Raw genomic sequence first — 22,531 nt, 5'->3', positions numbered from 1 at the left:
AATTTCTTATCATCAGTGGCAGAAGATGGAACTGATTGAACCAGAAGCGTGTTTTATCCCAAGCTTTGAGATTATATGTCTGCTTTTACAACAAGGCAATGAGCAGCTACATTGCACATTACTAACATTGCCAGATGAACTTTGAAAAGATATGAATGAAGAACATCCTCACCCATTATTTGTTAATTTAGATTAGAAGAAGTCAGAAGAAACAAATGTGATAAAGAAACAACACTGTGTACATGCCCAGGATTGCAAATAGTAGGCCCAAGTGATTTTTCCACTTTCTAGCTGGGCCACTGGAGAAAGGAACTAAAATTAGCACATCTAGACACAGTGTTAGTCATTAAAAGGTTAACTCATTACATAAGATTTTAATCCTCTCTGACACATTCAGTTTAGAAAGTGACATGCAAGAATTTATCCTTTTTATAGAGATATGAAAATAAGTGCTAAACATGAACCTATAGTATATATATAAGTGATCATCTTGTTTTATTAATTTTTTTTTCTAAAGTTACTTCTACTAGAGCGTAATGCTGAATGTTAAAATCAACTGAAGTTGGGAATGTCACTACTACACTGAAACAGAATTGGCAGAAGGAAAGATGCTCTTTGAAAAATAACGTTTCAGTGTTCCAAATCTTTATTTACGGAGATATGTTGAATGAACAACAGTACTCAGTGTTTCTTAAAGAACTATGTCCATGTAACATTGGAGGTGGGGGAATAAATTTTCCTGAGGGGGCCACATGAGAAACTAGAACCACTGTGGAGGGGTGCTTGCTCCCGGTGCCTCAGCAGGCCAGAGAGACAGTCAAAGGGCCAGATGTGGCCTGCAAACTGTAGAATGCCCAGGTCTGATGTAACAAATATGGTTTCTTCCTATTTTTAGTCTTAGTAGTATCACTCTCTCCCTCTTCCCTTTTTTAATATATAACTCAAGGTGGCAAATATACCTAAGACTCCTTCCTCCTACAAGGACTGAAAGGAGGGACCCACCCAAAGTCACTCAGCTGGCTTTCATGCCTAAGGCTGGACTAGAACTCACCATCTTGGTTTCTAGGCCAGCAAACTGGCTCATTACTAGCATAATTACAAGAACAGTTGAAATGACCCATCCTCTTGTTGTGTTAAATATTTGGTGGTGGCCTGTCTTCATTACCCAAGTTGGCATATTGTGGAAAAGAATACAGCTACAATTTTAAGCACATTTGTGAGGCAACAAGCCCCAGTGAACTCAGTGGACCTCACCCGTGAGTAAATAAATATGAGTACACTATCAAGGCATTCAACATCACAAAGTACATTCTGTCGGATTTTCAAAATAGAAGGACTGATTTATAGTCTTCAATGTAACTACCAGCAAAAGGCCACTCCACCATTAGAATTGTTTTCATTTATTTATCAGATTTATATACCATCTAATTAGACCAACTTACTTATGTGACACCTACTAGGTTAGCCATTTCAGAAAACACCATCATCTTCACCAACTATTCCTTCCCTGTGGATAATGCTGAATCTTTCCATCTTTGTGCATATAATCATCTTCCTGCAATTATCATGTACAAAAAGAGTTCCTAACTTTTTTCCCCAAATGCTTGTCCATTGATCCCAAAAGAAAAACCTCTGCTCTCAATTGTGTATTAATTTTTAAAATCCTCTGAATCAGTGTGTGGATCCACCAAATATAAAATGTCCCTTCTTGTTGTTTATATTTCCAATATAAATTTAAGTACCTTTATACATTCTAGACAATTTCTCTGGTGACATATTAGAATTAGAATTCTTTATTGGCCAAGTATGATTGGACACACAAGGAATTTGTTTCCATTGCATAAGCTTTCAGTGTACATATGCCAACAATATATCATTTTATAAAAATTGTCTTTAAGATTATACATATAAAGTATAAATTTCCTGTGTGTATATTATGACCAAAAGTTTTTAGCCCGCTTTATCACAGATTCTTCACATTTCATTTTTCAGTTTATACTTTTAGCAACCACATGTTCATCATTTGTACACAATTTGCTACCAGTTCTTCTCTTGATTTTGTTTTGATTCCCCTCAACAAAATTCCAGTATCTCACAATAAGTTAGCTATTTATGCCTGCCTATTATTTCTCACCTATGAAATGCTTCTTCTTGTGCTGAGATCCATAAAGGTGCTTTAGGCACAACCTCAGTTTGTATCCATTTCATATTCTCAATGTGGCACGTTTACCAGAATGTTTTTTATATCCTCATTAAACTTGACTTACTGTACCAAAAATATCCATGTTACCCAAATCTCAGGTCATGCCCTTCTAACTGCAAAAGCCTTCTAGTTCTCAGCAGCACTCACTTATATCGAAATCAAATCAAGTAAAACTAATCCTCTACTTTGCATCTTATAGCATTTTGTATTTAACTCATGTTTTTCTCTTCCACAGAAACTTAGATATATCCTTCTGCCACTGTTTAAATGGTACATCAGTTGTCAAAACAGGTTTTGTCTGGAACAAAAACATGATTCTAGGCAAGACATTCATTTTTATTATAGAAATTTTCTCCAGCAATGACAGTTGTATCTTAACATATCTCTTTTACCATCATTCCATGTCTTATTATAGTTATTTTCAAATAATATACAATTCATATTTGTCATGATACCCAGATATTTTACCTTCTTCTCAATCTTAAAACACACCTTATTCATCAATTGTCTGTTCTTCTATTTTCACATTTCTGTTAACATCTACATCTTTTGTTTATTAATCTTTAAACCTGCTAATGCACCAAATTACTTTGCCCATTTATGTTTCATTTCCCTTTAAAGAATCTTCCAGAACCAAGACCAAGTCATCTACAAAAGCTTTTAACATATAAGTTTCTTTTTAAATTTTTACTTGTACAAGTTTCTCCTCATCTAACATCTCTATTCAGTATTTCAAGAACAAAATAAACAAGATAGGAGATAGTGGGTCTCCATTTATACTTTCTGTGAAGTGTAAATTGATCTTGCCCATTTTATAAAGTTCTCTCCAAAATTTATATCTTCCAAAACTTTGAACAAAAAAACCCATCGAAATCTCTGCATCCAACATTGATTTGGCTGGTTTTTTGTTATGTTGCTACAAATATTCCTAAATGTCCAATACATTTCTAGCATTATCTTACAGGTAAAACCCTCCATTAAATTATTTTCAGCCTATCAGCTAGAATCAGTGCGAACAACTTGTAATCCTTATTCAACAATGATATCATCCTATAGTCTCTCTTTAAAGTCAAATCTTGCCTTTTTTTGATAATTTTACTGGCTTCTTTCTAACACTCTGGCATCCTTCCTCGTTGTAGGACAATGTTCATTGTGTTTTATAAATGTCATCCTCAAGACATTTATAATAAGAACCTGATAATCCAACTGACTCAGGCACCTTTCCTAGTTTAATAGAGCCTTGGTGGCGCAGCAGACTAAAGTTCTGTTAAGTAACACTAGCTGCCTGCACTTACTGCAAGTTCAAATCTCACCAGGCTCAAGGTTGACTCAGCCTTCCATCCTTTTGAGGTAGGTAAAATGAGGACCCGGTTTGTGGGGGCAATAAGTTGACTTTGTATAAAAAAGAACACCGCTTGGGGCGGGCCAAAAGCCCTACTAAGCAGGTATATACAAAAGTATGAAGGCTATTGTTTAACGCATTGTAAGCCGCCCTGAGTCTCCGGAAAAGGGCGGCATATAAATCAATCAAACAAACAAACAAATAAATAAATGCTTCAGAAACTTTCCTTATTGCTATAGTCTTTGGTATCTCTAGCACCTTCAGCAGCCAAACTCTTTGAAGTGCAAATCATGTCTGTTCTTGACAGGAGCCTACGTCTTTCAGAACAGTAAGTATATTCTCTGGAATTGCCATCTGTCTCCATATATTAACCAGACCTATACTGTCCAAAAATCTCTTATAGTCTGCCATGTCTAAAAATATATTCAGAAAAGCAGCTGAAATTACCATTGGCATGAATTATAGACTGGGAATTTGGTAAAGGATTGCAGGTGTGCACATCACTGGATGACTCAATTAATGGGACATCTCTGTAGGATAATGAAAGTAAACTCAGATGGAATATGTGCAGAGACACTTAGAGTAAAATAGCATTTGACACTCATCTTTTGGGGTCCTTTATAAACATGTTTCATACAACATTAAGAGAGTCCCCAAATTCATACTTATTATGTAAGTCAAAGCTACAACAACTATAATTTATTTGATCAGAATAAAATAAAAATAGTACATTTAGCAGAGATTCATAAGGATGCCTCCTTCTATGATGGGGGCCTTGACGAGGCAAAAGAGCTTGTGTGGAAAACATGGGCTACGTTGTTGGACATGTATATGTCCAGAAGAGTCTCCCAAGGCAAACAGGCCATGATAGATACCGCAGACTAACACTGATTATATCTGCCAACCCGCGTTGGACAAGCATAGCCTATTCCTTCCACAAGCCAATACAACCTCATAAGGATGTTCCAACCCTAAAGACCACTTCCTAAGTCTCATAACCAAGAAGAAAGAGGGAAGGGGGCTTATCAAGGAGGATTCAGCAACAAAGCCATTGCCAAATTGCCTTTCTTGTGGACATGCTATCAGATTTGCCTTTTTCCAGGCATATTTTTCTCCACAGAGTTCAGCCAGATCCAGATCTTTCTAACTCATTTTCTTCTGCTGCTATCCCCCACCTTATTCCCAAGTCTTGGCCCAATTCTGTTCAGTTTTTAGAGAGCTGCTGAGAAGCAAATCAAAAGACAGAATCCAGTGCTGCCAATTCGTTACCTATGGACCAAAGATCACAGCTCATGATTTAATAGGCCTAACTTGGAAACTAATGGGCCCAACACAGAGCCTTAATCAAAATATTCAAGAAATTACTCCATTTAACTGAATTAGATCTTTTACTCTGGCATATCAATTTCAGTAACAGATCTCATTTTCTAATAATTACCTTTTAGTGATAGCTCCAACTATTGACTACAATAAGAACGTACTTGAAACAGAACTTTCCAAATGCAGAAGGAAAACAATTCTTTATCTTGCAAAGATGCTGGGAGATTAATGTTTTAATCTCCCAGCATCTATGTATGTAAAAAACAAAATGCCAACCACCATCCTGGCGACAACTATCCTCAAACATTTGGAGTTTTTTGCCACATTACCCTTTAGGGGCCCTGCTCTTGGCAAACCCTGATCTGCAGGCTTTGCGCAACAGGAGAACTTTGGTCTTTAGCCGAGCTGAAGGACATGAACCTCTCCTAGCAGAAGTGCTAGTAGGAAAGAACATTCCTTTTCACTAACAAGTCACCCAGCTGGTCTCTCCTTGCCGAATCTCAATCGGAACTGAAAAGTTGGTTAATGTATAACCTTTACAAAGATTTCAATGGATAGAAGGGAGGAGAGGCAGGCACAAATCTAGAGCACAAGCCACACTTAGAACACCATACTTGCTCTTTGGCTGTTGCACTGTAATGAAACTCCTTCAAAAATCACGTTCAATATTCTGAAGAGCAAGTTAAGTGATCGCTTAATAGTAATTGGCAGAGACTTCAGAAAAAAAGTAAAGAACTTTGGAGTCTCTTTCACACATTGCCCTAATTTTTTGCTGTTCAAATGTATGAATAAAACTAGTCTTTGGCACAAGACTTTGCACAAACACAACTGAGCCAAGGATGCACAACCTCTCGTAAAACGTCCTGGCCATCCAGCACTTGGTCGGTTGGTCACTTGCAGCAAGTAGCAAGTGCTGGCAGATATATCCTTTCCGCACATAGCTCTCTCCTGGCAAGAGGACTTAAGAAGGGAACCACCAATCTCACATTAGACTGCAATTAGCAGAAGGACTCAGAGAGTAAAAACAGCTTGCTATATTTAATTCTGTATAAAATTACGATTTCTGAGCAGGTTGAAGACATTATCCTGTGCCACAACCAGCAGAAATTGAGCTACTTACCATTAAAAAGACTTCTATTGAAATGCCATGAAAAAATATTATCCACTTTAATTTTTTTAAAATCATATTTATGTAAAGTATCCCACTGAAAAAGGCAAAAATGCATAAGAAAATAGCATAATATTTACCGATTCCATAGCTGAAAGCAGCAGTTAGCTGGACATAGATAAAATCCAACAAAAGGGTGTCCCGCAAGCAGTGCTATATTCTGAAAGACAAAAATAGCCCCATAAATATTTCAGAGAAAAATGCAGGCTTAAATTATAGACATTTTCCTTTAAATTCTGTTTCCATTTCATTTTGTCTAGCTCTTCCAAAACTCCATTAATACAAAAGGCTCAAGCAAATTACTTGACAGGATAGTACAATTAAAATTTTGTATATGTGCAAACAAACAAAACACATGCATATATAAGACAGAATTATTTCTGCTCTGTTGTGCCAGAAAGACAAGGGTAGCACGCTAATCTTATAGCAAGTTTATAGGTTGGGATAATTTGCAATTCACAAATTTATGTAACTTGTTTACTGTACTTGTTATGCTTGCTCTGAGAATTTTTTTTTTCCAAAATAGAAGCATGTAAAGAATATCTGAAGAAACTAGTTCAAATTCCACCTCTAAAGTAAAGGTATCACTAAAATAAAACTATTTATGACAGCTTTTAAATAGAGAAGCAGTATTCTACAAGCTCACACACAGGAATATCTGGGGTCTATATTAGCATTTTAGAACAAGTCATGACTCATAACTGCAGAGAAGGGAGCTGCTCTTAAGTTTGCCCAGGCAAACCTCAAAAAGGGAGACTTGTACGTTTAGCACATAGTCAACATCTAGACATGCAGCATTCTCTAGTAAATGCAATAAATAAAAGAATGCATCAAATATTAATTTTAGCAATGAAATGGGATAGCTGAATAATTGTCTGACATGATATCATTTACCAGATGAAGCTAATCGCATTTGGTCTTCTAAATCCCTTTGGATGGCAGCCCACCTGGAAATCATAGGTATCTCTGGAGGAAAAGCAAGGCACGCTGTGCTATAACTAAGACTAAAATGCTAAGACTGCAGAAACATGCAGTGGGGTTCGTATCAATGAAAGATTACTGGGGGAAATGGCCATAACTTTGCATCTCAAAACCACATCTAATGTCAGAGAAACATTGGAAGAATACATGAGAGGTGTACCCATACTGTAGTATGTTAGTTAAACAGAATGCTGTTTATTTGAGGGAGGAAAGTTCGTATCTTGGTGACAAGCCAGACATGAAGTTGAAGTTTATTTATGCTCCAAATAATTATAAATATATCAAATCTGGCAGATAAAGCATATACTTATTTTTATTAAAAAAAAACACAACAAAACAGGCCTGAGACAATTACAATAGTAATATGAACAGGCAATTAGAAACTTCCCTAAGCCACTAATACTTGTTCATGTCATAAAACTCTGAATTTTTACAAATGCAAAGGTAGGAGAGAAACAAGCAAAGCCTGGGGCAAAGTCAAGAGAGGAAGCAGTCTCGAGTCCTTACGTTTCCACAAGCAATCCAAGTCCAGGCCCCCTTGAATTCCGTAAGTCTATCGAGCACCAATTTCATACTGACAGTTTGTTAACTAGGTTCTCGTATATAGGCATGAGCAATAAATCAGCTTGACTGGAATTTAAGATGTGATCCTGATTTTTCTCGACTGACAGCAAACTTTGAATTTTAAAGTGTTTTTGCTTGCTTATTCATTTTATTTGCAATCCTCTCAATAATCAGAGCATTTTTAAAATGTAAAGTGCGGGGTGGGGGAACCAACTAGTTTACAGAAATGGCTCAATACTTCCTAAGACTGCTTGATTCAAATAACATTAGAAATAAAAATATAACAGTAAAAAATCTTTGAACTTGAAAAACTAAACCAATGGAGTACCTGGCAAAACCAACCAATCCAGAAGGACAATGACAAAAGATTCCATTTCAATGCCTTTTTCAGAAAGTAAAACCACATCAGCAGCCACCAAACAATGTCCAACAATCTAATTTGGAATATATGCGAAAGGAGAATTCATTTTAGGGACAGGTGGTGGGTGAACTTTCAGGGCACTGGGTAAAGTAAGGAACAGATGGAGAGGGAATGCAGAAATAAAAAGCAAAGAGCCTGGCTGATGTTTTTTTTTTTAAGTGCTCTCCTGAAAAGAGAAATGCCTTTCTAATATTACCGCTTCTATTTCAGTGAGCTGCCACAGGGATCTTTTGCAATTCTAAACAGAAAGAGGCAGCATGTGATGCAGAGATGAAACAAAGCAAGTAAAATGATACATTTTATTGATTCTACTTGTATAGGCACCATTGTGCAAACTTCACAGAACTTTTACAGTAGGATGGCAAAACTAACCTTCATCCCTGGTTACCATATTTTTATCTGAGTCTTCCTTCAAAAAGTCCATAGGATTTTTACAATTTGTCCTAATAATGATCGTTTAGAGCAAATTAACATCTTCTAAAACAAGCTAATGAGATGTATGCTTCAGGAGGAATATAACCCTAGACCCAGGTACCAGTTCAACATTTTAATTGTGACACCCATACAATCCTTCCTATATCACCATTAGGGTAATTTATTATTTCAATTAAGAATTTAATTACCATAAAATTTAGAATTTCAGCCCATAATTAAAACAAAATATGTGGGGAAAACTATCCAGGCAAATTAACTTCATACTCTGCTGTAGCTGCTCGCTGAAGTTTGTATGTGGATCTTCCTGGCCCACATACAAGGGAAAAAATGCCCATATGTAAAACTACATATTACTGCTTTTATTACAAGGAAATTTGTTCTGCTTTGTTTCCACATGCAAACAGGATTCTGGGGGCAAATGGAAGATGCTGGAAAGCTCCAGCAACCCTAGTCTATATTCTGAAATGGGCAGAAAAAAATACTTTAAACAATATTAGGTTTGGATCCAACAGAAATTTGTAAGTGTAGCAACAACAGAGGTTTACTGCAAAATGCTACATATTTTCTAAAATTTTAATCTATCTTTTATGTAACCTTAAAGTAAAAAAGTAAGATAACTGGGTTGCTCAAGTTATCTTACAAGTAAACTCTCTCCTCTTTGCTTCTTCTTCCCCATTCCCTCTACATTTTTTCCACCTATCAAATATCATTAACCTATTTACTTGTGGAAAAACTTAAAGGTGCAAGCATAAACATTCAGCAGCATACTAGTAACAATACTGTTTAGCCAGAAATGCCACGTAGAGCAATGGTCTGTTTACAGTGGGCAACTTTGCTATTAAAAGTAAGAAAAGTTTTATCCCATATTCTAGATAAAATACACTATTTTTCCAGTAGACATGCAAAATAATAGGCTTGAAATCTATGAATTTGCATTGAACATGATACAGAATTACAATTTGTTCACACTCATTTTACAAGTCCAGTATGGTGTAGATTCCTCTTGAGGTGATACCCATAGCCTATTCAAGTACATCACAAGATACTCTGCCTCTTCATTACACACTGGAATTAAAAACTGTCTTTCGATTACAAGAATTGCAAGTTTTAACAAAAGGAATGATTTATGGGGAACATGCAATGGTTTGATGATTACTTCAACAGACAATCTTTTCCTCCAAAAACAACTTAAAAAAATTAATGGCTCTGAAATACAAAAACACTCTTAAGCCAAGCTTCACGGGACTGAGTGCACCAAACTTCAGAGAACACGTTAAGAAACTCAGAAATGTTCAGAAACCATCCATTGAATATGGAAGAGTTTAGAAAAAAAATGGCAACCAATTCAAATATTTAATGTAATTTATATAATAAATAGTCTATTTACCACACCCTCAAAAACTAGGGATACCAGAGCAGAAAGGATGCAGAATCACCATAGTTGCCAGCCACACTGCTGCCACTGTTCTTCCAAGAAGGAGGCACTCTCACACGTAGGAGGAACGCTCTCAAAAACTCTCCAATGCAGGACATCAACCGTAGTTAAAAAAGAAACGCTCGGACAATCCAACCCTTGCATGCACAGAAGCATTTGGCCATATGTAAGGAACTTGCTTAATTCAAGCCAATCTCTCTTCTGTCAGCTATTTTTGTGCTGGAAAAGAAACAGAGGACTCTGAACATTCCCACAAGAATGTGGTTTTTAGAAACATCTTATCATCAAGAGGAAAGCATTTAGAACAGCTGGGGGAGACAGGGGAGGGGAGGTGGCAGCCAATGGGTACATTAAGTAATTTTGATTATGTTTTCCGGCAGTTCTCATCATTTACTTATGGAAATGGAAACTGAGCCTCAAAATTAAGGATGAAACGTTTCCTGATTTTTGTTTTGGTTTATGGTATATGATTCTTTTTATTTTTAGGCCGTAGCTTGCCTATCTATGCTACCTAATGGAGATAAAGCCGGTTCTGTCAATCTATAAGAACATGATGTTTATGTGTTGGCTTTTATATAAGAAGCCCATTGCTTAAAAAAAAAAAAACCTTGAAAAACCAGATGCAGGGAGCAGAAATTCATTTTCCTTTAGCATAAATATTCCTTAACAATATGGCTATTTTAAATAAAGAACAGAAACATCAAGCTTTTAAGAACAAGGAAGACAATAAGATAACCATTTGTTGCTTTATAAAATATTTTAAAAGTTATTTCTTCTTTATGTACACAAATGTGAACGTCTGTATTTCAAAATATTAAAATCTTCTGAAATAACTCCATCACACAGAAGTAAAATATCTCTAATAAAATTGTTAGCTACCTAAATCTAAAATACAAGATTTGAAACCCACTCAACAGATGCTATAGAAATTTTAAGACCCCATGAGGAATTCAATTCTTGTACTCAAAAGAACTATTTGTAAAATATATTTATATTACATTCCGAAAGATGCTGGAAGAACTGCAATCATGCTACAATATGTGAAGAACATCTCCAAAACAGCAAAATTCCATGGCCAAAAAAGTGCAACATGACTAACACATCTTCATTTTAAAAAGGCACTATAACCTAGCACTTGTTAGCAATCACTGCTACATTGGACTGAGTTTCCATAACAACAGGAGAGAGAGGGAGAGAGAGAGAGAAAAGCAAAATACAGTTCAGAAAAAATTATACCCCATAACAATACATGCACAATGCAGGAACGTTAGCAGTATGGCTGAGAGAATGCTTCAACACAAATCTCGCAAATTGACAAAAATAAGGAGGAATAACTACCACAATTATTTTTGAGGTATATTCTTCATAACTAGTTTTTCCCATTTGATGCAAACAGCCTAAGATCAGTAATAGCTTAAGAACAAATTGCTACAATTATATTTTAAGCACTAATGTAAGAGACACACTATCTGAATATACTAAAGCTGTGATTTCTCTATCAAAGACAAGCAGCCAGTGAATGTGCAATGTGCTTTCTAAAACAACATATGGCACTGAACCAGATATTAAGATGATTTGAATTTTGAATTATTTGGGCCAGAAAACATTTCCATTGCTTAAGGACTTGCAGTTTAAATGATTATTTCCTTATACAAATACATTGCTGAAAACTTTTAAACAGATTTCATAGAAGCGTCAAACAAGTCTGACATACCTCAAAATTATGTTAATACTCATCAATACCTTTGTTCAGATCAGCAACATATATATATATATATATATATATATATATATATATATATATATATATAAAATTAATTTAATATTTAATAATTTAATTTAATTTAATATGTGAATGTAGACATCTGAAGTGGTTTATTTGTTTTTTCGTAGGACCTGACATAGTTCCATAAACAACTCATCAGAAATTGAATCAAATACAAAGATTTGTTAAAAATGAATAAAAAAGAGCAGATTAATTGAGGACTATTAAAATGTCACAGTAAAAGATAGTCAAAGAAGAAAATCAAGACCAGGTCAGGCTCACTCAGGATTGAAATTAGATAATAAATCACAATCATTAAAAATATTTTAATGTACCATAGATTACTATCTATAGAGGGGCCAAAATAGGGTCCTAGAAAGGACCCACAGGCGACTTCTATGCATACAGCTTTTCATGGGACAATTTTAAGATTTGTCATCATCTACGATAATAAATTGTGACTCAGTGCCAGTTTAGGTCACCAAGGGGCTCTATTTATTTTGAGAAGAAAATCTAAGAGTAGTGTTAAAATTTTGCTTCCCGAAGTGGAAGATGGAAAGGCAGTATTTGCATTTTGTCATGCAAGATAAGTTTATGCAGAACAAAATGCCTGGAGAGAGAGCACCAGTCAATCACAAGTTCCTCCTGCAGCATATTTAGCAGCTTTGAAAACTTCTGCATTCTTTCTTCATGAGTCATGACTGCTAAAGTTTGGAATAAGTAAGAGGACATGTAGATACTTTCCAACCAGCATTATATTTTAGGTAGCTAAGGTTGAGTTAGCAGAGTGAAATCTGCTGGAGGAAACAGTAACCCTCTTTATTATTTATTCAGTTTGGTTCCCAGAGTGAAGATTCTCAGCTTTATAGTGTACTTCAATTAATTGTAGCAAATTCTGACTGATACCTTTTGTTTATTGAAATAATGTTGTAGATGCCTACTAGCCAGTGAGGTATGTTGTCATAATTATGCTTAAATATTGTGCTTATTGGAATACTTTTTAAAGGTTGTTGAAATGATTGTTGTATATAAAACTAATTCGTCAACAATATTATATGGTAACGTTTACAGCCAAAGCCCTTTAGAAGCCAATGGTGGAAGGACACCTACTTGCACAGACTGAACTCAAATGAAGCCCTCATACCCTCTTCCCATACAATACAACCATGACTTATTAAGAGTGGTAGAATTGCCTTTTCACATTTAACTGATGAGATTTAGGAGAAGAAAATTCCTGGGATGCAATCTTTGCTACTCAAAGACAGATAATTATTGCTGCAATTATAGCAAATCTATTGGGTCAGACTTCCTGATACTAAACAAAGTTATCTGATCTTGTACTAAAGCCACAGCAGAAACTCAAAGCATAATAAACTAAACAGTAATTATAGCAAATTACCTGTGTTAAAAGTATGTTTAGAACCATAAAAAGCAAGGTGAAATCTCCCTCAAACTCAAATGCTGTTGACTATATGGACATATCCATCTTGTTTTCTTCTAACAACGCAAAAGTTGCCAATGTTTTTTTAGGAAGTACATGATTGCAATACATACCAATGTTTACAATATTGATTTTTGAAACATTCAAATCAACCAAAAAAGATTTTATCTGGAATCAATGCTTCAATGTGTCAGCTAAAAATATCTGTTACAAAATGAATGAAATCAATTTACAAACTTTAAACTTTCTTTCTCAGTTGCTGCATTACAGTACTAAGGCTTCAGCTTGAAAGCCAGAAAGTAACAATGCAAACTAATGGCAACACTTTTGACTAAAAACTATCGAGGACGTTTTGAAAATACTGGACAATAAAACTGTGCAACAGAAGTCCATATCCTAAAGAAGAAAGAGGGGCAAGAGAATTATATAAAGCTTGGATTAACCATATGAAATCATAGTTCATCTGCTTATTTCCAGCATAATTTATTTGAAGAAATAATTAAAATTTAGATTTTACAAGTCACATTTAATACATTACAAAAACTTACTAAATCTTCTCCAAGACGTTCAGAATGCAGTACATAGATCAATCCAGTTGATCTTCAGTTCAATCTTTTCAGGTAATTTTTACTAAGAAAGGAGGACTGGTTTGTAATTATTTTTATGTTCATAACTGAATACTGAACTTAGATCTCTCCAGTTGTCCTCTCAACATGGTAGAAAGCTTCTGCTTTTCAGGATCCACCAGCAATAAGGAAGGAACAAGCAATCAAGAAACACATCATAAGCCAGCACTTGGTAGAGCAATAATGGAAGTTTTGTAAAAAAAAATATTCAGATGCTATGATGTGTCCATAACTAGAAAAGTACAGCTCAGAATGATGCAAGCAATGGCATTTCCCTTTGGCACACTATGGACACGAAAACTGGATTTTGAAGAAGCGGTATTGTTATTTCTGAACTTTGGGATTGGAGAAGATGCCTGAGAATACCATGGACAGCCAAGAAAAAAAAATCTATGAATGCACTACTGAAATATCTGAAGGATCAAATTAGAGAGAAATCGGGTTGTCGGGGGAGGACCCCTTTATGTATGTAGTCACCAAGGTGTCACATAATCAATCAGTTATCCTATCAGTCTGCCTCTGGAACAAACCTCTGAATACCCAATTCCAAAATGATTGCTTTCTTATCACAGCTATGTCAAAGGAACAGCAGAGACATTAACCGGACCCCATATTTCCAGTTACACTTCCCAATCATGCAGACCAATCATTGGATCAAACTCCAGAGTGTACTCAAAACAACCAAGACTAGAAAACATCTCTAAAGCTTGCCTAAAACATTTGAAAATATAAAACATTAATTATAATGTAATTATAATTACATTATAAACCATGACTATATACATACATGTGAACAGTGCACATATATTCCAGTCTAATAAAAATGTGAACTAGAGTAGAACACAATAGCAAGGAAATAAACAATATTGATTTTCAGCAAACAATATGTGAACTAGGAAAACCACTCCAAAATCTATAGGCAAATGACCTTTATCAGGACTAAATGAAATTAACACAAAAGGGTTGCCATGGATTTATATTTTTAACTGGGAAGCAGAATGGTAGAATCTACTTTCATTTTTTAAAAATGCCCATGTTCTAGAGAAGAATTCTATTCAGAATTGCCAGTTCTGATAACTGCATGATGTCATCTCTTTCCACAATCAAAAACAATGCCCCCTACCCCTCTTCTCATTTGCCAGGGGACCTAAGCAGGAGAGCCAGTGGCCTCCTGGCCCTGCATGCAGACTTATCAGAGGCATTTGCTTGGCCCCTTGGCAAATAACATGCAGGCTTTCACTCTGGTGCTGGAGGGCTCTCATATGTAGTATTTATAGCTCTTAATTTAAATGAAAGATGAAACAAATGATTTCACTATTTCCACACGAGTTCCCCAACCCTCCCTGCCATCATTTTCCTATAATAGTTAGATCTGTATTTCTATATCTGTATTTCTTCTTAAACCATTTCACACATGTAAAACATAATCCTACATCCTCATGTTATATAACTACCCAGTGAAAAAGTTACGGAAGCAATCATCCAGTTAAGTCCAAAAGAAATTTCTCCAAAGGACATCAGAATGCACTATGTGAAACACATTCCCATTAAGCCCGCTGCTCTTTGACACAGAAAGAACCTCAGCCCTGACCATTTAAACCAGGGGTGTCAAACTCAATTTCATTGAGGGCCGCATCAGGGTTGTGTTTGACCTGAGGGGGGGGCATGGCGAGGGTGGGCATGGCCAGCTCGATGTCACTCCTGTCAGGGGCGCCTGTGGTGGCCTGAGTGCTCTGCCAGTGAAAACAGGCTCCCAAGCTCCATTTTCACTGGCAGAAGGTTGCAAGAGGCCGTGGCGGCCGAAAATGGAGCTCGGGAGCCCGTTTTTGCTGGGAGAAGCACCACAGGCCAGTCCTTCACTGTTTCCAGGGTGGCCCCGCGGGCCAGATCTAAGTATCCCATGGGCCGGATCCAGGCCCCGGGCCTTGAGTTTGACACCCCTAATTTAAACAATTGCACAATATGGTACACGCATCATTCTTTGCCAATTTGTAAAGTTGGACTTAACACATTTCATGATTTAGTAAATGACCTACACACAAACAAAGCATGTCTTCACACTGGGTGAAGACTCAGTGATCCCTTAGAAGTGTCTTTGGAGTAAATTCCATTATTCCACATCGGCAGCATGCCCGTGACTAGGGACATGGCTTCAACAGCTGCACCCGGCCTTCCCGAATGCTAACAACGTTCCTTTTCCTAGTCACAACCAATGAAAGGCAGCAGGATGACTAGTGGGCTATGGTTATGAAGTTGCCATTGCTCTCCACAACAAGCATGCTGTGTTATCTAATCATAAGGAAAATCCAAGGTTGCTATTCTCACTGCCACCCTTAAAGCCCATTTGTTCACAACTCTTCCTTTTTCTTTAAAAATGGGATCATCTATAATAAAAAATATGTTACCAAGAAATATATAATCCTTAAAAGGGTTAAATAGTTCTACAGAGGAGTTGAGACAGTGCTTGATAGGTTTATAAAAATATTATTCAACAATTAAGAATATCAGCCCTTAAAAACAGATCTGTTTTATATCAAAGTCCATTCTGCTGTTACAAGCAGAATCTTCTCCACTTTTTTTTAAAGAGGCAAAGAGTCTGCCCACAGACTCCTTGAGGATAAATAATTTACCGCATAAATGCCAAGGGCAGTGCAGCAAACCAATGGCAGATGGCAGGGGCATTGCTGACAAGAATGTGGATGCTTACTTTTCTCTGTAAAAACAATGAAGAACTTTATTGGAGGAGGGGGAGGGGAGGGGAGGGGAGGGGGAGGAAAATATCTGGCTTCTCTCAGCTCATGTTTCCCATCAGCAAAAATTGACAAATTTTCAATAGCTATGAGGAAGTACCTGCTGAATTCCCATACGTGTCAATTTTTCATCTAAACTGTGCCAACAGAACAGTCTTACTCACATAATGAGCTAAAAAAGCAGCTTGCTAGAAAAAGGACAGATTTAAGCACTGCTCAAAATCTATATAGCAACTTTCGAAGAAATTGCAAGATTTGTCAAGAGGTTTAAATATAGTTTCTTCAATATTTAACGCATGAAATATGATTATAACAACAAAGGGAAAATGAGAAATTAGATTAGCAATATTCTCAAAAGAAAAGCATATCATTTCCACTTATATTTCTCAATTTAATAAAGCAACTTAAATAAAATTAAGACATTCATATAAGATACACTGTGTAATCCTTTTAGCTTTGTAACATTATGTTTGTAGAACCAAAGATCAGAGTAAAACTTCAAGAAAAAACATATCTTGAAGAAACAATGCTATAGTGTTATAAAAAAGGATTTAAAAATTAGGTCAGGCCTCATAATTAAGGTTCATCATTTTCTCTTAAATCCAACCAGTATATGAACCAAGTTTACAGAGTTCTAAAACCACAGCAAAAAAACCCAAAACAAAACAAAGCGAACATGTAGTCAAGTATTACTAACACAAGATACCGGAAATCCTCCCCCCCCCCCCACCCTCTGGTGGACTATATTCATTCTGCTTATCTAACCTCTGGGAAAATCCTCCCAAATGAAATAACCACCAACCATACATAGACGATCAGCATTGTTGGTAACCAGAAAGCCACTGATACTTGCATTTTTTTAAAAAGTGGATATATTGACAACAAAAAAAGCAACTCTATTAAAAATCCCTCATGGAGCCTTCTCAAATGAATTCTCCATACAGGAGCATATAGAAGCTTTTTAGGACACAAGCTGAAGCTTTAAATCACTCACTAGGAACCTGGCCGCCTTCTAATGAGCAGCTACTCTCTGAAGCTACCCCAGCTACCCCAGTCCACCAGTCCCCATCTTTTATTGAGTTCCACCTCAGATAGCTAATAGTCCCTGAGGCCAATTATTAAGCACCGATGTTTGTGAACTGTCACTTTGAGATGTAAGGCACTGTGGACCCCCTCCCCAACGTTCACCCTCTTAAGAGAGAGGTATTTACCAAGTGCTTTTGAGACAAAGCCATGTTTTTCATACCTCTTTCACATCTAAACTGAAAACAAAACTATAGGCCAGCTCTCAGATTTGTCTTATGGGCTTCAAGTTACACACAGTATTTATAAAGGTAAAGGTTCCCCTCGCACATATGTGCTAGTCGTTCCCAACTCTATGGGGCGGTGCTCATCTCCGTTTCAAAGCCGAAGAGCCAGCGCTGTCCGAAGACGTCTCCATGGTCATGTGACCGGCATGACTAAATGCCAAAGGCGCACGGAACGCTGTTACCTTCCCACCATAGGTGGTCTCTATTTTTCTACTTGCATTTTTTACGTGCTTTCAAACTGCTAGGTTGCCAGAAGCTGGGACAAGTAATGGGAGCTCACCCCGTTATGCGGCACTATTTATACACTAGCATAAACCATTTGCTTTATCTCTGTCAGTATATTATTTCTGTCCTTACTATGCTTCTTTTATTTTTCATACTAGCTCATATCTAATTTTCCTTAGATCTTCCAGTAGATTAAATCTTGAATTGAACAACTTATTCGAAACTAGACTCATCAGACTTGATATTAAAATACTTTGACATATCTGAAAGAGCCTAATAATTTTAAAATGCCATTTATAATGTGGTTTTTAAGTCTATTATTAGCAAGAAAGTATCACCTTTAATATGATTTGATAGCAATTTCCAAATCACGATTTAATGTTCTGATTGAAATGTAAGGAAATCTGGCTACATACATATATTTCAAATGGGCTTCATTTTCCTGTTAAGCTGCTGCTGCAATATACATAAATTTTGTATGTTTTCCCCAAAATTCTACTGAAGTATTGGTGAGACAAGAGAAGCTTATTTAGAAAACTGCATGAACGGAGCAGCAAGATTAAAGATTATAATTAAGACTTTTTTTAACTGAACCACACCAAAAAAATCTATTCCATTAAAAATAGTGAATACAGCAAACCTATTAAAAGACACATACATGGATTAAAAAAAAAAGTAGCAGCAGCAGCAACAATACTGCAGATAGCAAGTTTGAATCAAAGGACAATGCAGTTTTTTATTCCACTCCCTGTTCTGTAGCAATAAATATTCTGAACCTATTTGTTCCTGGTTTTGGTCAACATACAAAATTGCCTTTTTGACACTGCAGTTTCTCTCATTGTTTCCTAAACATACCTTCAGTACCACACAGACAAATTGTATTTTAATGGTATGTTTACAAATGCTAAGAAAAAGGCTTGAGAAAAATATTAAGCAAATCTATATGGAGCATTGACACATTTTCTCTCTACTTTATAAAATCCAAGTGGTTATATATACATGTGGTTCCCTTAAAGAGACTAGACCGATGATACGATCTGATTAATGCTGCCTGATCACAATAAGGAACCATTCTTTCCTGGCAAATCAAAGCCTCTCCTGGAAATCAAAGCAGAATCTTCCACATCAGCAGACATTTTATTTTGTGAAGGGCAAAAACTAGAAATATTAATGATTAAGTTCTTCACAGTCATTTTTACAAATTCAGATTTAGATTTCAGCTTAAATTCAGCTTAAATTCATATTTTAATACTCATAAGAATACTATTAACCCAGAACATATCCATTATCTTAATGAGACCTGAAACATCCACTCTGCCATGTAGTTAGAGCTACCCATTGTGTGTAAAAACAGTCCCCCATCTTCATCCTAGAGTTAATATTAGCACATCTCCTTTGAGCAAGGCAAACTGGTACTATATGAAATTTACCGGAGAAATATCTCATCTGCACAGTCTACGGAGATTCTCAGTCATCCAGTTATGATTGTCCCAAAGGTGCTTTTTCAAAAGGCAACTGGGCTTTCAGTTCAGAACTGAAAAAGCTGCTTGGATGAGAAGCGAAATGTCTTCAAAGAAAAATCAAAGTCAAGTTGTCTTTTGAAAAAGCACCTTTGGGACTCAACTACACAGCTTACCTTTTATTATTCTCTTTGGTATTTAAACCAAGGTGGTAAAACACATAATGGGAAGCTCCACAGCTATGTGCCAAAAGGTACATAGCTATGTACTGCCAAAAAGTAATTATTTCAACATCTACATTTAGGTGAGAAGCACAGCCCATAAGCAGCTATGTGCCATCACTAGTACGTCATGGTGCCCCGTATTGTGTGGTATAATTTAAGCCTTTAATGATCTATTCCCAAAAAGTAAAAATGCTTTTAGGAAAGCCTTAATGTCCCTTTGCCATGAAAACTGAATTATGCATGCAACTATCCATAACTCAGCACAACTGTACATGCAGCAGCCACAATATGCACAGTGTTCTAACCTTGCTCCTAAGGCATAAGGTTCAAAAGCCAGGGCAGTCCCCAAGCCCAGCCTCCCAGATGCAGCCCTGTTCAACCGGTTTAGCCAGTTAACTCTTTAAGAGAGAATGCAGAATGTTTACATGAGCAGTAAATACTGGGTTGCCTATGTGACTATCTCTATTCCATAGAGAATTATATCCTAAAACACTCTCAATTCTCCAGGGAGCGACTCTGAATTGTTGTGTCCTTGCATAGAGCAGTGCCCTATTGCTGCTCAATCTGACTACAGATCTCCCACAATGCCTACTATAATTGTAAAAAAATTCTTGACTTTGACAAAGAATCTTACTTTTCATCTACTTTAATCACTAGCAGCATCTCTAACATTTTAAGAATTCCTTTTCAGCATAAAATTGGGACTCTTTCTTACTCAGATATAAGCCATCTATTGTAGTCAAAGTAAGTTTTAATACGAACACTTAAACACTCTATTCAAAAATTAGGGTCTCTTGAATTTCATTAAGAAACAAAAACCAGAATAAAACTAGGGCCACAGACACATAAAAACTGTGAGAGACAGGGGAAGAGGTGCAGAGTCCAAGAGGCAGGCTCCATTTTTCGAAAGAGCAGAATTACTTCTAAGAACATTATTGATAACACTTCCAAGCACAACCATGAAAATCCCCTTGGCTGATTGTTATTCTCCTCTTTGCCTGCCTGGCTAGGCTATTCTGTCCATATTCCCTTTCTAGAACAATCCCCAGAGATGCATTTGGCTTTAAAAGACAGTGACTGATCTGCTCCCTCTATGGCCATGTTCCTTGTGACAAGGGAGATCTGTGTACAAAATAGGAAAGGAGGGGGAGGGAGCTGCAGTTCCTTCCTGCAACTATCAAAACAGAGCAACGATTTTGAGAGGAGAAGCAGTTCCAAACACACCAGCCCTTGTGCCTCAATGAACAGGCCGATTTTCAATCCACAGGCACACATCCTTCGCAGGACAGCTGCTTTCTCTGGGAAAAGGGCAGAGGGCATTAGAGGGCTCAGTTCCTCAAGGCTTTTGGGGGGGGGGGCGGAATGATTTGCCTTTCTAAACATGTAATCAATCCTCTTCTTAAGAGACGAGGTGGGTGGGAGGCTTTAAATTCTGTTTGAAGACATACAGCTGCTTTTTATTTCTTGTTTTAGGAGGGAGCCCAAGGAAGAGGCTGAGCAATTTAGAGATTAAACAAGAAAAGAAATGCAGTTCGGCCCGCCTTGCTGGCAGAGGGCTGCTTCCCTACACAGGCAGAGCCAGGCTGGCGGAGAGATGATGAAATATTAAATGGAGGTTAGCAGAACCAAGTCATTTTCAGCGCACCAACCCTGGCAAATGCAACGCCTCCCTCCGCGGTGGCAGACCCTCTTCTTCGGCCGGGGCTCCCCGGGGCCCAGGAGCCGCGCCTGCCTTTCACCTGCGCCATCCACCTCGGCTCGCCAAGGGCGCCAAAGCCCGTCTTTTCTGCAGCCGGCTGGAGGTTGCTCTCCCACCACCTCCCGGCTCGATGGCTCCTCCGCGGTCCTGCTGGCCCTCCCCACCCCCATCGTCCCCTCCTCCCGAGGCAGCCCCTCCTGCCACCCCCACCGCCCTCCTCGTCGCCAGGCGGGAAAGCCCCGGCAGCGGCCTCTGGACGACTCCCGGGCAGGGATGGCGGGGGCGCCCCTCCGACCCTCGGTCTGCGAAGCCTCCCCCGACCGCGGCCCTGCGCTTCCAGCCGCCGCCGCCCGATCCTCTGAGTGCGGGGGAAGCCCCGGCGGAGCCGGGACCGCAGAGGTGACCTCGCGCTCCCCCTCGGCCACCCGCCCCGCCCCGCCCCCGGGAGCCCCCCCCCCACTGGCCTCTGTCACTCGGCCGCGCGACCCCTCCCCCGCCTCGGAGGCCGCCCCGCCCCGCCCCGCCGGAGGAGCCGCTTGGCCTCGATTCGGGGCCTCCCACGCCGCCCCCTCGAGACCACGTGCTCCGCGCCCCCCCGGCGCCCCCAGACCGCCCCCTGGGCCTCGCCGCCGGTGGGGGGGGAGGGGAGGCCTCGGCGTTGTTCTTACCCGGCGCTGCGGCGGCGACCGCCTCTTCTCCGTGGCGGCGGGAGGCCCGACGGCGAGCGCGCGAGGCCTGCTCGCAGCTTCTCTGCCTGCGCCCGGCCCGGCCGCCTGCCTGAAGGAGCGGCGGCGGGCGGGCGGGCGGGGCGGCGCGGCAGCGGCGGGCCCTCAGCAGTGCCGGCGTCGCCGCCTCCGGCCCACCCGCTCCATGGCTCGTCCGCCTCCCCGGCGGCTCTCGCTGCCTCCCCGGCCGCTGCTGGCTCGCTGGCTCGCCCGCTCGGAAGCCCTCCTGCCCAGCCCGCTCGGCCGCCCGACAGCGCCGCTTCCTTCCTCACGGCACCGCCGCTCCGTCCGCCGCCAGAGCCGGCCCTCCCCATTGGCCCGATGAGACGGGCCTCCCCATTGGCTGGCGACGGAGCGAGGCGGCGAGGTGGAGCCCGGACGCTGACTGGAGCGCGCGTGACGTGTCCCAGGACTCTCGGGCCTCTTCCCGGCGGGCG

At 39.0% G+C, this 22,531-nt stretch overlaps 1 protein-coding gene across 2 annotated transcripts in view; it reads right to left on the bottom strand.

Moving 5' to 3' along the window:
• The window catches only part of ANKRD11 (ankyrin repeat domain 11), a 118,850-nt gene extending 96,433 nt beyond the window's left edge, over window positions 1-22,417 (bottom strand). Inside the window, exons 1-2 of one of the 2 annotated variants that reach the window (XM_034426630.3) lie at window positions 22,038-22,417; window positions 6,114-6,193 (exon numbers count right to left, since the gene is read on the bottom strand). The gene's annotated coding sequence lies outside the window, so the exon portion shown is untranslated. The remainder of the gene's footprint in view (window positions 1-6,113; window positions 6,194-22,037) is intronic. The other variant, XM_087877084.1, reaches the window with a different exon arrangement.
• Window positions 22,418-22,531: the final 114 nt, after the last annotated feature.

The sequence above is a fragment of the Pantherophis guttatus genome, chromosome 11 (genome assembly GCF_059756535.1).
Source record: "Pantherophis guttatus breed Tessera chromosome 11, ASM5975653v1, whole genome shotgun sequence".
Taxonomy (NCBI): domain Eukaryota; kingdom Metazoa; phylum Chordata; class Lepidosauria; order Squamata; family Colubridae; genus Pantherophis; species Pantherophis guttatus.
Note: the sequence above shows the minus strand (reverse complement) of the source record. Positions and strands in the feature narration are given on the sequence as shown.